The sequence below is a fragment of the Nannospalax galili genome, unplaced genomic scaffold (genome assembly GCF_000622305.1).
Source record: "Nannospalax galili isolate Female #2095 unplaced genomic scaffold, S.galili_v1.0 scaffold63, whole genome shotgun sequence".
NCBI lineage: Eukaryota > Metazoa > Chordata > Mammalia > Rodentia > Spalacidae > Nannospalax > Nannospalax galili.
In genome coordinates this window covers 1636283-1649328 of record NW_008355272.1, presented here as the reverse complement: position 1 = coordinate 1649328, position 13046 = coordinate 1636283, and positions in this window count along the sequence as shown.

Sequence of the window (13046 nt, the reverse complement as noted above, 5' to 3'; positions counted from 1 at the left end):
TTACTGCTGTGATTTATTCCCGGTAAAGGAATATTCACCTTTCCCACTCTGACTTCAACTGGTAGAAACTGTTTGTACCATGTGTGAGCAGGGTGAGGGAAGGAGAGTTCAGTACCAAGCAGAACCTCCTGGAACTGGCCCCAAAGTCCCCTGGGTAACTGACCTATTTTCCCCTTAAGTCAGAGTCTGAACCATGTTTCAGTGAAATCACAGTGAGGTGTGCTGCTGTGCAGTCTATGTGTTCAGCCTTAGCTGACTTCTGCCCAGCTCTCTACCCCTCCCCAAAGGAGCAGCTGCCAGGCACGACGGTACCACCTTCAGAACCTGGCTGCTAACTTTGGCCCTAGTCCCAGCCAACCTAATGAGCTAAAAGACTCTTCAGTCCTTCTGGACACTAGGGAATTGTGCCACTCAGTGATGCAAAGGGACATGGGCAAAGCCACCTAGGATCCCAGCTCTGCCCCTCATTCCCAACAATCAGGAAGAAGAAAATCCTGCCAGGCTGCCAAGGGTCTCATGCTCCCTCATGGTCTTGGAAGTGCAGATTTCTGAGCAGAGGATTTTGTAACCTTGGCAATAGCTGCTCCCCCTCAGGACAGTGGAATACTGGTCCCTTTTGACTCACTTCTGTCCTTAAGTGTTCCAGTCATCCCCTCCTCCACTGAGCAGCCACCTTGGGTCATCTGTCCCACCCCTGGGAATCTGGACACCCTCAGCCTGTAGAACAATGGTTCCCATGCTCCACCCCCACTACTTGCTTCAGCTGTAGCTGGTTCTGAGCCAGAACCAGCTCTTGACTGGGACGCAAGACCGGCAAGGAACAGCAGAGGCACAAAGCACAGAGGGCCCCAAGAATCCTGGGCTGCCATTCAATAGGATGGTGTCCTCTCTGGCCCTTGAGGGAGGCCAGTCTGTGTACAGGGCCTCCACCACAGCACAAACCAGACCTGTGTGAAGTGGTCATTGCTATTTGAAGGTCCCCATGCCAAGGGCTTGCCATAGCCAGGAAAGCCAGGTGTATTTTTTTCTATAAAACACCTGTAGTTATGGCTTCGTGTGGCTGCTCTACACAGCCATGACAGATACCTAAGCCTGTGGTGGGGAGGGGAAATTCAAAAGTCACAGGCAAAATGGTCTTTGGATTTCCTTGATGGCAGCAACAGGAGGGGAACTGAGCTAAAGCCGTAGACATTCCTGATAATTCATGGTGGCCAGCCTTGGGGCCTAGAAGCTACCTCTCAATCCCAACTGTTCTGCAACCCCGTGGGTGCCTCTGAAGACTGAGAAGAATGACAAATGAGGATGGGGCCTGGGAGGGAGTGGTAAGTGCCCCAGATCTGAGGAATGTGGTCCAGGTAGCTGAGGGGTGCTGTCTGCCAGCCCCCTCCTTTCCCCTGCCCCTCTAGCATTGCAACTCCCTTTGGTATCCCAGGCAAGCTTGCCACCTCCGTTCATATGGTAATTTAGCACTCCACAAAGCCTCATTTCTTTTGGTCACCCCTTTTCTTTGAGACACCCTGACCTGCCAGATAAAGCCTCTGAATTGAAGTGGCTGCTGGCCCTGACAATCTCAAGCTGTGGTCCCAAACTTTTCCTAGGGCCTTTCTTTCCAAAGAGGGTGCCAGCCACCTGAGCCAATGCCTGCCCTGAGACAGGGCAAGCAGGTGGTGAACTTCAAAGAGGGGCAGTCTGGTGTCCCAGTCTGTGTATACAGCTACAAGATGAACGATGGAACAGTACAGGCTGGACGCATCAGTCCTGAACTGTCATGGCTGCTGGCTTTGGAGGGAGCTGTATCCTGCTTTGGAGCTGTATCCTGCTGGAAGGCTCAGCATGTGTCATGAAGCATATGGCCTAAGTGGGCACAATCAGTCCATGGCAGCCAGAGCCCTGGGATTCGTGTCCCCAATCTAGGGGCTCCTAGATGGTGACACTGCCCTTAGCACCTGGCAGGGCGCGCCCAGCACAGAACTCTGTTCAGGACACTTATGGCTTCTGCAAGGGTGAGGCCACTTCAGAATCCCTTCTTGCCCTCTGCCCCAGGTTAATTATCACCTCTCAAAAGCCTTCCCTGACAGCCAGGACAGGCAGAGTCCCCTCTCTGTGACCCCTCAGCCCTAGACAGGCTGTAGCTGACCCAGCGTGACTCTGCAGCTGCTCTCAAGGCTGAGCCCTTCCCCGGCTCCCACCCCTGCCACACCCTCACCATCTGTCTGGGTGCTGAGGATAAGGCATGCCAGACTGTCAGAGATCTGGGGGCAACAGGTTTCACCCCTTCTCTGACAGCAGGGCCGGGTCTGGATGAAGGCTAAAGGCAGCTCACCCCATAGTGGGACTGCCAGTTACTTATTGGGGGAGAAGGTGAAGACCCGCCACATCTTGACAAAGGCTGCTTTTGTGGGAGTTTATAGCAAAGAAGGGGAAGGGGACCTCTATGGCTTCAGATCTATTGGGTCAAAGAAACTTGAATTAAATTTTCCTTCTTAGACACTTCACCCAGGCTCTGGCTTATTAAGGTGGGAGGAATGCAAGAGGGTCCACCCAGTAGCCTCCCATCTGTGATCTCCTGGGACCCGGCACCTGTAGGTGATTGCACAGCAACCCACAGACTTAGGAGGCTGGCCTGACAATGTCTCACATTTTGGCACTAGACAGGATTTTTCCTCAGCCCAGCAATTTTGCCCTGGCCCTTTCATGCATGAGATGCTTTCCTCATCTTCCTGCCTGTGGTGAGATAAGCAGCCTCTGCCACATACTCCCACCACTGTGATGTTCTGCCTTAGCACAGGCCTAGAGTGACAGAGCCACTGTGGATTGAAACTTCTGAAACCATGAGCCAGAATGAACCCTTTCCTCCTCGGGCTGTTTCTACCAGGTAGTCTGTCATGGTGCTGACACTGACACAGGAACTTAGGTGATTCCAAATGTCCGTTCTTATAAATCACACACAAGACTATTTTTCTAACAGTCCAGTTCCCTAAATTCTGGAACAATCCTGTCTCCTGCAGCTTTTTGAATTGTTCTCTAAAAGGGCCTCAGAAATCTAGCAGGTACAAAGCACAGATGATTTCCCTAACCTGCAATGGGTCACATGTCAATAAATTTCTTATAGGCTGAAAATATTGCAGCATAAAATTTATTTAATACCCTAAGCCTACCAAATATCATCACTTAGCGAGACAGGACATGAAGATACCCACTGTCTACCCTCATGACCACAAACATCACATGAGTTACTATGCCACACATCACCAGGGAAGCTCCAAATTCAAAATACTAGGCAACTTCTATGGAAAGCAGAATATCACTTTTGTGCCATCATAAAGTCAAAAAATTGAACCATCATAAGCCAGGGACTATCTGTGTATAACTGGAAATGTTCTCTTTACATGTTTTCGATATATTTGGGGCTGATGCTTTGTTTAGTGGACTAGGAAATACCATGTAACTGAATTAGCAAAGGCAGTGCTTTTTGGCAAGCTGATTGACCAGTTCAGAATTCAAATTTCCATTTTAAAAGTTTAATTTTGTTTCTAAAACCTTCTGCATCCCAGTGGCAACTATCTCATTTCTGAACTGTGATTCATACTAAGATGTGAATAGAGAGGGATGAAGTAGAGTAGATGGGGTGGGTGGGTGGATGGATGGGCAGATAGTGAATGGACAGATGAATGGGTGATGGTAGATGGTGAGTGGATAGATGAATGGATGACTGGGTATATGGAGGAATGGCTGGATGATGGACAGTTGAAGGGGCAGAGGATAAACAGAGGGATTCAGTTGCTGTCCCCGACCGCTTTCCGTCTCGCCAGCAAGAACGACGCGGGAGGACAAGTCAGGATCCTTCTGCAGCAGTTTATTTGAAGACTGAAGACCAAAGACGCCGAGAAGTGGGAGAGCTGTTGCTTATATATGCCCCAAAGGTCCCATTTATGACGTATAAGAAGCGGATTGGTTGCTGGAGATCATAAGAAGCGGATTGGTTGCTGGAGATCATAAGAAGCGGATTGGTTGCTGGAGATCATAAGAAGCGGATTGGTTGCTGGAGATCATAAGAAGCGGATTGGTTGCTGGAGATCATAAGAAGCGGATTGGTTGCTGGAGATCATAAGAAGCGGATTGGTTGCTGGAGATCATAAGAAGCGGATTGGTTGCTGATTACAATAGACATGGGGAAATTACACAAATTCATGAAAATTAAACAACACACCCCTGAGTGAACATTGGGTCAAGGGAGAAATCAAGAAGCAAATTTAAATTTCCTAGAATTGAATGAAAATGAAAACACAATATACCAAAATAAACGGGACAAATAAAGACAGTCCTCAGAGGAAAGTTTAGAGCACTAAGTGCCTAGATCCCTGTGTCAAAGACCTGGAGAGTTCTCATATTAATGGCTTACTCATGTGCCTATATGTCCCCGACCGCTTTCCGTCTCGCCAGCAAGAACGACGCGGGAGGACAAATCAGGATCCTTCTGCAGCAGTTTATTTGAAGACTGAAGACCAAAGACCCCGAGAAGTGGGAGAGCTGTTGCTTATATACGCCCCAAAGGTCCCATTTGTGACGTATATGAAGCGGATTGGTTGCTGGAGATCATGCCACGGGAGGCGGCGGGGAAAAGCAGGCTCTTGTGCACGCCCCTTATGGGTGTGGCAGGATGTTTACTTTTAAGAAGGTCCGGATACCGGCGCCATCTTGTAATGGCGGCGGAGGCTGTGGCTCTCCACAAGTTGCCTTTGTCAACTGAATCCCAAAGGCATCACCCTTTCAATAACCTTGTGCTGTTCTGTCTGCCTCTCATCAGGTTGCCCATCTTTAACATGGCCCTTTGCTGCCCCTGAAGCTTTTATAGTCTGGGCAATACTATGATATTCAAAGCAGGTGCAGAGTGTGTCTTCCTGTTGTGAATTAAAAGGATGATGAGTGAGAGAGGCGGGAAGCAGAGCAGCCAAGGCAATCAGTGCATAGGAAGGTGTGGTGAGGAGCCCCTTGGAACTCTCTGGCCAGCAGCCCACAGCAGCCCCTGGGCTGGGAGCCCTGCACTCTTCCTCTGGAGGGTGACCCTGGAGCTGCCCCACTCTTTCTCCATCACTAGTAAGAGTCGTGAGGGTGCTGCCTTTCATAGAGAAAAAAAGTCTCAATCAAGCATGGGCAAACTCAGCTCACACCAAGGATCTTCTAGAGAAGAGCCTGTGAGAGCAGCCATGTGCTCAGCATACACCTGGCAAAGCAGTGGGCAGGAGCACTCTTCTTCAGCCTCTGGACTGATACCTGAACTCCTGGACTGTTCCCCTGGCAACACCATGGGAAATAGCTCTTCCTGGACACAGACTGTGCCTGGATAAAAACTTCGAATTAGGGAGCCAAAGATAGGTTTTTTGACTATGTACTTTCTAAACAGGATTGGCGGTCCTTTGAATTCTGTGATTGTGCCAATCATTCCAATGGAAGTGGCTCATAAAATAGAAAATATGGGCCATAGGAGAGACTCTTGTGCCAACAAGAAGGAAGATAAAACCTCTATGAAGAACTTCATGGGTGACTTGGAGCTTCCTAGTAGACTAGGTTAAAAGGGAAACATATTTCTAATGGAGTTTCCTTTGACTCTTCAGAGAAGCTGGACTGTTTTCTCCTTTCTAGTTCTTTTTCTTACATCTCAGATGGAACATTATGTGGGACAAAAGAACATTATTGATGGAAACCTAGTAACTTCTTTATTCAGTTTAGTCCTTACAATAGCAATATTGTTCTTTAAAAAATAAATAAATGGCCGGGCGTGGTGGCGCACACCTTTAATCCCAGCACCCAAGAGGCAGAGGTAGGTGGATTTCTGTGAGTTCAAGGCCAGCCTGGTCTACATAGTTCCAGGACAGCTGGGGCGACAGGGAGACCCTGTCTCATAAATAAATAAATAAATAAAATAATAAATAGAGTGAAGTTAGAAGGATCTTCGCTGGAATATAAGGAACCTGGTTTCTAGACCTAGCTAGAAAACTTCCCAGTGAATCCCCACCACACTGGGGCACAAGGCCTTCCAGGTCTTGCCTGAGCAGAGCTCTGCCTGCCTACAGAGTTCCTGGGATTGAGAAAAGGTGGCAAGCCTGGGGAGTGGAGTGAAACAGGGCAGAAGTGGCTCAGGGCTTGGGTATCACTTAATCCTCCTTTAGCTCTGAGAGCTGGAGATGTAGCTCAGTGGGAGAGCACCTGCCTGTCATGTATGTTTAAAGCCCTGCGTTTATCTCCAGCACTGCAAATAAATCAATTATTAATTAATTAATTAATTAAACTAGAGTCTCTCCACACCTGGGTCCTTGGACAGCCTTCCTATATGAAAATCCACCCACCCAGGGCTCAGGGCTCATTGCAGAAGAGGGGGCCAAAAGACTGTAAGAGCCAGGGAGGAGGTGCATGATGATATGGAAATAGTCCTACAGGCTCCTGGGACTCCTCATATGAACCTACAGCAATGGTGTCAGCATCCACAAGCAGACAAAAACCCAGTACAGAAATGTGGAAATGAACATCAGGCCCCAATCTTAGTCAAAGAATTATTGGCAGCTAATTAATGCTGGGTGAGTAAGAGCTGATCTTTTATTTTATTTATTTTTTTATGTGTACACATGTAATGCCTACATATAGGTAAGTGCACCCGTGTCGTGCAATGCCTGAGGAGGTCAAAAGAAGCTGTCAGCTGCCCTGTGACTGGAGTTACAGACAGTTGTTCACTGCCATGTGGGTGCTGGGATTCGAACCTGGGTTTTCTGCAAGAACGACCAGTGATCTTAGCTGCTGAGCTATCTCTCCAGCCCCAAGAGCTGATCTTAAAGGGAGGGACTCTAGGTAGACTGACTAGAATCAAGATGATCAACTTTCACTGAGGGACATCTGGAGACACCAACTTTACATGATAGGTGTGCTGGATAGCTTTAGTGTCAACTTGACACATCTGGGTTGAGGGAGCCTCAATTGGGGAATTTCCTCTATTGGACTGGCCTGTGGCCATGTCTGATGGGCATCTTCTTGATGAGTGATGTGGGAGGGCCCAGCCCACTATGGATGGGTGGTGCCATCCCTAGGCAGGTGGGCCTGTGTTGCATAGGAAAGCAGGTTGAGCAGGGGCCTGGAGAACAAGCCAGTAAGCAGCATTCCTCCATTGCCTGTGCTCCAGCTCCTGCCTCCAGGTTCCTGCCCTGAGTTCCTACCTTGGGCTCCTGGGACCTGGGATATGCAAGCTAAATAAACCCTTTCCTCCCCAAGTTGGTAGCGGTCAGAATACTTTGTCACAGCAATGAAGAAACAAACTAAGACAATAGGCCTTAACACAAATGTTGCAGAAGGTATGAACTCCAGTGGGGGGTGGGGTATGAGAGGGTTGCAAAGGGGAAGGGGGTATAAAGATGATTTTCTGTATGAAATACACAAAAATTCAATTAAAAAAATTTTTTAAAGTCTTTCCCCACTTTAGAATAGGGAGTTGGAGAGGGAGGAGACACCCTAGTCCTGATGAATCATGATAATGCTGGCCCAGCCTGAGCTAGGTATGTGGAGAAGCGAGTGTGGGTCAAAGTTAGGGCGAACCTCCTAGAACAGAGGCCACAGGCTCTCAGAGCACTGGTGTTGTCAGTGCTACCGTCTGTGTGTGACTCTCCTTGTCCAGGGCACCCCAGTCCCCGAAGGGCTCCACACAGGGTGCAGTCCTCCTGCTCTCTGACACTGAGGCTGAGAGGAGTCCACCAGGAAAGGAGATCCCTGCTGGGTCTCAGGAGAGGAGAGGACAGCCAATAGCATGGGGCCTGGCATGGAGCTGGTACCCCAAAAATCATGTTCCTTAAACAAGATTGAGTGGAAGTTCAGCCCCTCTCAGCTGCAGTGAGATGGGAGGGTGCCCAACCCCCCCCCCCAGTTCCCCCAGTGAGCCAGTTACTGAGCACTGAAAACACACCGCTACACAGTCACTGCTAGAACCCTCAGGGCCTGAACTCCAGCTGTCTGCCACACCCAGGCCTGAGCAGGGTCAACTCCAGCCCATGAGGAGGGTGACTGGAGCCTCAGCTCTGTATACTTCATTGTGCTACAATAGTGACAACAATGTGGCCCAAAGGGTTGCTGAGAGGATGAAACACGTAATTCCATAGCGGTATGGAATCTGGCTCACAAGAGGACTTGTGGCCTGCAGGGCTGCGCCCCCAAATTCCTGTGTTGAAAGCCAGTGTGCCAGAGTGAGCAGACAGCAATGAGATCATCAGACCTGGAGGCAGAGCTTCGTGAGCGGGAAAAGTCCTTCTCAGCGGTTCCCAGGGTGCTGGCCTGCCCAACATCTTCCACACAGCCCACTAGACTCCTTTTCCAGACCTCTTCCAAATCCATTTCAGGTTTGTTTCTGTTTGGTTTTACAACCTAGGGGTCTCATGTAGTTCAGGCTGACTTTGAACTCCCGACCCTCTTATCCCTGTAATTGGGATTACAGGCCTGTGCCACCATGCCCAGCTCCACTTCAGTTCCTTGGTTTACGGGTTTTTTTGTTGTTTTCCGGTTTTGTGTGTGTGTTTTGCCTGCATGTGTAAGTGCACCTATGTCATGCAATACACATGGAGGCCAGAAGATGGTGCCCAATCCCCTGGAACTACAGTTACAGGTGGTTGTTACCTGTGGGTGCTGGGAATCAAACCTGGGTCCTCTGCAGGAGCAGTAAGCACTGAGCTATCTCTCCAGCCCCTCCACTTCAGTTTTTAAGTGAACAAATCTACGTTTTCTTTGTGTTTGTTCCTGGGTGTTGTGTGCACATGCATATGGAGACAGAGGTTGACACTGTGTGTCTTCTTCAGTACTCTCCACCTTATTTTTTTAATGTTTGTTTTTTGAGATAAGGTCTTACTATTTAGCTCTGGCTGGCCTGTAACTCATTATGTAGACCAGGCTGGCCTCAAACTCACAGAGATCCTCCTACTTCTGCCTCCCAAGTCCTGAGAGTAAAGGTATGTACCAACACACCCAGTCTCTCCACCTTATTTTTTATTCATTTAAATTTTTTTCTTATTTTGTATGAGTGTTTTGCCTACGCCTACATGTATGTAAATGTACCATGTGTGTGCAGTGTCCATGGAGGTCAGAAGATGGTGTTGGATCCTCTGGAACTGGAATGGGAGATGGTTGTCAGCCGCCATGTGGGTACTGGAAACCGAACCCTGGTCCTCTGCAAAAGCAGCCAGTGCTCTTAACCACTGAACCATCTCTCCAGCCCCTTCCCCTTATATTTTGAGACTGGGTTTCTTGTTGAACCCAAAGCTCACTAATTTGGTTAGTGAGGTCCAGCGATCTATCCAGGGCCGGGGGTTCACAAACGTGCTGCCGTGCCTAGCTTCTGATGTGTGTTTTGGAAATCTGAACTCAGGTCCTCATGCTTGTGAAGCAGGCACTTACAGACTGAGCTGTGTCCCCAGTCCTGAAATCCAGGTTTTCTTAGTGAAGCCATTTAACAAACAGGAGCATGAGGGGAGCTACCTTCTTCCAGAGACAGAAGGCTTCCCACCCACAGCTGAGCAACTGGAGATTGTGATGCCAGCTGGCTCCAAGGTCAGTTTCGTCTGTTGAAGGCCTTGCCCTCTCAGTCACAGCCTGTCACACTACAGTGCACTTTGACCCCCACATCCCAACTGAGATATAAAAGATTCCAAAGCACTGGTGCAAAAAGGAATCTATGATTTGTGCAAAGATGTTCGGTCACACAGGTTAAACAATACAGACTCAGCAGGAATCCTGTAGGCAGACCCTGTGCCATCCAGTTGGACAGGAAATGGTTTCCTAGCATTTAGCTCCCTGTCCCCCTCTGACCAGCTGGCGAGTCCTGTGCATACCTCAGGGGGAATGCTTGTTCTTTAGTTATGGTTTGGTGCTGAGGATAGAACCAGGAGCCTCAGGCATGCTAAGCAGTTTCCCACCTCCACCTGTGGTTCTCCAGAGTGTGTTTAAGGGCATAAAGCATGGCCAAGAACTAGCAAAGGCCACCCAGTAACACTGCATCAGTACTGCGTCACAAATGAGCAAGATATTTGCCCCCCTACCTGGAGGCTTGAGCCTGAGGTGTCTCAGCCTTTCCTCTGAAGGAACCAGGAAGAGCCCAGTGGGGTGGTTTCTGCTGCAAAGTTCCCTGGCTTGGCTACCACTTTTCCAGGGCACAAGTTCTAGGATCCTTGCCTCAACTAGCCCCTTGGCTCCCTAGGCAGCACCTGAACTCTGAAGGGTGCTGTGGCCTGGAAAATGAAGTGAGGTAGGGCTGACCCTGCTGGTCTTGGGAAGCCCACCCGCCAGTAAACAAGCTGAAGGCCTTCGTAGGGCTTTGTGATGAAACCTGGGAGCCTCTTGGTCCTCTATACACTCAGGAATGACCAGTAACAACAAAAGACTCTTGACAGCTACATTGGCTAAAAGGACTTGCTCTTTTGTTTTTAGTTTGAGCAATGTTTCACACTGCAGACCAGGCTGGCCAGGAACTCATTATGTAGCCTAGGTTGGCCTTGAATTCATGCCACCCTCCTGCTTGAAATTCCAGACCATTGGTTCTTCTTTTTGTTTTTTGCTTTCAGACAGGGTCTCATGTAGTCCAGGCTGGCCTGAAACACACTATATAGCTGAAGATGACCTTGATCTGACTCTCCTGCAGATTACAGGAGTAAGAAAGCACTGTACCAGGTTTTTAATGCAGTGCTGGCTGGGGATTGGGCATCACTGAATCTAGGACTTCCTACAAACTACACACTTTATCAAATGATCCCACCACCACCACACACAATTGCTTTTTTAAAAAAAATAATTTATTGAGAATTTCATACATGCATACAAGGTGTTTTGATCAAATCCATACCCACTCCCTCCCCTCCAACTCCTCCCATATCTCCGCATCACTTTTTTTCTGATAACTTCATGTACTCTTTCTTCTTCATTATTTTTTTGTGGGGTTTCTGGCTACTCTAACATTCCCCCCTCTGAAGAGGTAACCCTAAAATCTTTTAAGAATTAGATAAAAGCTCCCTAATATTTTCAACATTTTTGGCCTTTGGAACAGAGTAGGTTATCAAATTCTTAACAGCGTAATAAGCTCTAAGCACTTTTCTTTGGGGTCTTTTTACCCTAACTGCCTAGCCAATTCCTACCTCCTATTCTTATCACACCATCCTCTGAAGGGGTTACCCAAATTGCCAATAGGGAATCGGGATGCAGACCGCTCTGCCTTCTTCCATTCTAAACAGGGACGCAGGGTGAGGCAATTGGAGTATGTCTTCAGGGGGTCTATCAAAAAGACTCCCGAATTGCATAACTCTTATCTCTAAGGGGAAAAGAAAGTCCTTGAATCCTGAATAGGACTGAAAGGCAAGAGTAAGTAGCATTACAAGTTCTAGATAGGGAACTAGAAAAAAGTCAGAACAGGGCAATTTTCAAATGTTCATATGAGAGTCCACTGGAATTTCTTGACAAGGGCTTCCAAAAACATCCCTCTATTGGATGCCTCCTCATTTTTCTTTGATCTACCAAGGTCTACTCTAGAGTGATGGATTCAGGATTTGCTTTCAGTTATTTTGATAGCTGTTGGAGTGGTTAGAATCAGTGTCAGTTCCCTCTCAAAGGCTTCTAGATAGGGGGAGAAAACAAATTTAGCCATCATTTTAAAAACAATAGCTGGTTGTCTCCCTTAGCTACAGGTGTGCAGTACAGTATGGGAGACCAAGATGTGACGTCTTACATCTGAGCAGCACTTTCTGGTTAGGAACAAAATCATCAATGAGAAATAATTGTCTAAATAACTTTTTATATAGACTTAAGCCTAATGTCTGGGATGTGTAATCCCTTGAACTCTTAAAGAAATATACTGATGACTTTACTCTTTGGTTATACTTTCCTTTTGGGTGTTTAAGACCATACAGTTGGCCCAAATAAATCAATTTATTTTTATCCTTAAGGTCATTTGAGGATCTGTTCCTCAGGGGTCACATGGGCTTGGGAGGAGCTCCTGGTTCCTTTCCTTTACCAGCTCCATTTATGTGAAGATAAGTCAAAGGTCCTACTCAACCATGTCTGGCTTCACTTGGAGGCATGAATGAGATGTTTCCTCTGAGTTGACCCTCCTCTTTGTAGACTGGACACTGGTTCAAGTCCATATTGTGGGTTCTCCATGTCCTCCCTGACCAAGAGGACAGATGACTCACCACAGTTACAGGACATTTTAAGAGATGTTCCATAGTCCCCTGAAATTTAGTTGACCTTGAAGGACAAGGGGCAAAAACTGTCCTTTAGGTCCCTCTGACCACATTAGTATAGGCCTCAAACTATGGCTATTAAACATCGATAAGGTTAGTTCCACCAGGCTGGTACTTTTAATTATCATGTGCTATGTAGATAAGGCTTGGGTAAAAAACTAAATTCAAATATTCTCAGATAAACCTTGACAAGATATATATTTTGTTCCTTAAACTGGTTGACTAAACTATGACCATAGAAATTTAAAGATTATCTGTATATTATTTTTGTCTCATCCTTTATATATCATAACAAACCTAAACAGACCTCCATCATTTCCTTTTTTCTATTTTGGAAAATATCTCCATTCCCATATCATTTTAACATCTTTTACATTCTCATTTTCTAAAAAATAATTATGAGACATAATAGCATTAACAAATAAATGTTCCATCTGTTGTGAGACTTCTTTTCCTGGGGATGCTAAGCAATGCTTATTCCTTTTTTTTTTTTTTTTTTTTTTTGAGACAGGGTCTCCCTGTAGCCCCAGTGTCCTAGAACTCACTATGTAGACCGCGCTGGCCTTGAACTCACAGAGATCCACCTGCCTCTGCCTCCCGACTACTGGGATTAAAGGCATGTGCTAGCTTATTCCCTTTTAAAGTTCTAGTGTCAAGCCAATGTTTGGCTAAAGTTTTACTGGGGAACCAGTGAATTTATTGAGCTTACTTACTGAGATAACTGAGGGGTTGCTGAGGTGTATTTATGACCTGAGGGTATGCACACTGGAAAGCCTTTACCCAGCATGGGTC